Raw genomic sequence first — 3,733 nt, forward strand, 5'->3', positions numbered from 1 at the left:
ATGGAAAATAAAAATTGAAGGCTATAGAATCAATGAAACTTGAGAGAGAACTAAGTCTAAGAAGCGGACAATCCAATTATTAAAAGGAAGTTATGTGAAAATTAGGAAAATGTGAATATAGACTGCATATCAGATGATATTAAAACATTTTAATTTAAAAACTTTATTTTACCTCTAAAATGTTTTTAATGTGTGCACGTTTTGAACTAGCAATTCCAGTTCTAAGAACTAATCCTACAAGTACTTGCACAAGTCAACAAAGATATACATGTACATATACATAATGAATCTTGGTACATCTGTTGCAATGGCATGCTATTCAGCTATCAACCGATAACAAGATAGATTTACATGTACTAATGTAGAAATATGTGTTAAGTGAAAAAAGTAAATATCAGAGCAGAATAATTTTGCAATAATTTATTTTTAAAATATATGTACATATTATATATTGGGCGTATTATATATAGTTCACTAAGCATAGAAACGAATCCAAGGTTAGTGTGGTTTACATTAACAAAAAAGACTTGTTAGCATGATACATACTGTACTTCAGGTATTTATGGATGAAATGACATGGTATCAGATTTGCTGAGAGAATTTAGCCATAAAAGGACAAGAGGTAAATGATAAAAGAAAATTGTTAATAAATGTTGAATCTGGTTAATAGCTACCTGAGGTTCATTATATCACGTCTACTTTGTGTATGTTTATAAATTTCCCAAACAAAACATTATAAATGGTAATGAGATAACATATTCTTTTTCCTAAAGTTTTAATTTATTTCATATAATCTCTAATTTTTCTTGAAGCTGTGACTCAAAAAGGTCTTATAGTTTAAATCCTCTTTATAGAATCCTATTTTTAAATAAAGTATAGGCCCATAAGTACTGTAAACAGACCTTATTGTTTCAGAGAAAAAATTGCAAACTACCTATAACTGTAGAGAAGCCAGGCCAAACAATCAGTAGCTAAACTGTGTACAGTTTTTATTTTATATTTTAAGAGTTGACTCAAGTATTTTTTAAAAAGAAAAAATATATACATTATTAAAAGCTTTAATATTTTGCCAAGGGTTTTAAATTTTTTCTGAATATTATTTTGAAAGAAATAAGCTGAGTGGTAATGCTTCCCTATTTCTAAAAAGGAAGACTTGTTCTTTTAGAATTGAAGTTCTGATTTTTTTTTTTTTTTAACACACAGCTTCATCTCTTGTGTGAATAAGCCTCTAATGCAAGTTGATGTTGGTGATGGGGGACTTCACATGGTTGTTAATATATTTAGACTCTTTTCCTTCCATCTGTCATGGAAGCACTGAGAGGTGATGAAGGCTCAAGGGGGAAGTTTTAGAGCCCACGTCTGCAAGTGGTGTATATCACTTCTACTCACAGTCTATTCATCACAAATCAGTCTTACAATCCCACTCAACTGAAAGGGAGGCTAAAATATTTAATTTCCTGTTTGCTAGAATCAACTATGAGATTTATGGAACCCCAAATATTTTCTTTGCCATAAGAAACATTTTGTTTAATAAATGCTTTCATATGTTTACACTTGTAAACAATCCATTCAGCCTAATTTAATCTATCAAAAGATAAAGTGTTATAATAGAAGTGTGAATGGGAGGCTTAATGCATGAATTTGATTGGCAGTAAATGATGTCGAGTCATATGCCAGAATTAAAATCCACCATTCATGAAAGATTTATTGAGTGCCTAACATAAGGTACTACACTAGGCACTGGCAATGCCAATCAGAGATCCTGGAACCTAGGATTTCTTGTTCTACGAGGGAGAAGAAAGAATGCAGGTAAACACAGTCATGTGTGCTCTGAGAACAGGTGGAAGAATACTTACTTAAATATTGGTGATTCAAGGCAAATTCCACAAAAAAAAGTGAGGTGAAACCTTTAAATCAGACTAACAAGAAATGGGAAGATGAAGGAGTTAGCCAGATGAAACTGGGGTTTTCATGTGTGTCCCAATCCCAGGCTAAGGGAACGGCACGTGTTAAGTCTTGAATGTTGGCAGAGCATCTGAACATTTGATAAATTATAAGGGTTCAATATTTCTGGAGTCTAGTACATTGAAGAAAAAGCAAGAAATGAAACTGGAGAGAAAATAAAGCCGGCTGGTCAATTGCTTGAAAGTTATAGCTACTCAGTCACGTTGGATTCTTTGCTACCCTATGGACTGTAGCCCACCAGGCTCTTCTGTCCATGGAATTCTCCAGGCAAGAATACTGGAGTGGGTTGCCATTTCCTACTCCAGGGGATAGTCCTAATCCAGGGATCAAACCTGAGTCTCCTGTGTTGCAGGTAAATTCTTTACATCTGAGCCACAGGGGAAGTCCAGTTAATTGCTCACTGGGATATAAATGAGGTGCAAACTTAAATTGTGAATAAGATTATTGTCATTAGTTGCTAAGTCATGTCTGACTCTTTGCAACTCCATGGACTGCAGCATGCCAAGATTCCCTGTCCTTCACTATCTCCTGGAGTTTGCTCTAATACAGTCCATAAAGTCAGTGAGGCTATTCAATCATCTCATCCTCTGTTGCCCTCTTCTACACTTGTTCTCAGTCTTTCCCAACATCAGAGTTGTTTCCAATGAGTTTTTCACATCAGGTGGCCAAAGTATAGCGGCTACAGCATCAGTCCTTCCAATGAATATTCAGAGTTGGAGAAGGGAATGACAAACCGCTTCAGTATTTTTGCCTTGAGAACCTCATGAAGAGTATGATAGTATGAATAAGATTGGCTGCTTTCTGAAATTTTAGTTTATTTCGCAGACTCTGTACTTTTGTTAAACCTGTGGCTTGAGGGTCTTGTAATTAAAATATTCTGATAGCATTCTATTAAAGATCACCTTTCCCTCTCATATCAGACATTATTTTCTTAGAAAAAATAGTTTACCTTTTTAAAAAGAGTTTATAAAGGCTAGAACTCTGTGCCTATTCCTTAAAGAAGGGAAATAAACACAAAATTTTTCAAGAAAGTTGACTACAAATATCATTTCAGTTTCTTTGAAACAAGTAAATTCTGGCCTTGTACTAGTATTTTTCATTCAAACTCTTCTGTTGAGCTTAATAATTTGAAATTTGATACAAAGCAATATTATAATCTTATCTGTAATACTTTAAGTTTAGATAATATAAGTAATTATTTGCTATTAGATTAAGAATTTTTATTCTATTTTAAACCTCTTAGAATTTGAATACCATCCTGTAATAATGGCATATCTGCATTTGCTTTGCTGTAATTTCTTACCTGAACAAAAATCACACACACACATATCTACATCTATACTTAAAAATGCATACATTGAGCCTTTTATCTCAGATTTTAAAATATCAGAGTGTATTGAATATACTTTAAGTTGCCACTCATACTACTTGATTTATAGATATTTGAAATTTACAGAAAGTAATTACTGAATAGAATTAGAAAATAGAAAATACCATTTATAATAATATACTGTATAGTAAAGTGTTTACTTTTGACTTACTTGAACATGATTATTATATTATTGCTTATTGTCAAGTGCAAACAGTCTTAAATGCCCCAAAAAGCTTTTCAGAAGTTTAGTATCATCATGTAGCAGACATAAGTAGGTTATACATTGAATGATGCTGAATATTTTTATCTAATAGACTTTTTAAGACATTTGAGAAGACGTGAGTGCCAAAATATCCCAATGTCAATTTAGATGATACATTACTGATAATGTTTAGA

Source organism: Bos javanicus, chromosome 21, assembly GCF_032452875.1.
Source record: "Bos javanicus breed banteng chromosome 21, ARS-OSU_banteng_1.0, whole genome shotgun sequence".
Taxonomy (NCBI): domain Eukaryota; kingdom Metazoa; phylum Chordata; class Mammalia; order Artiodactyla; family Bovidae; genus Bos; species Bos javanicus.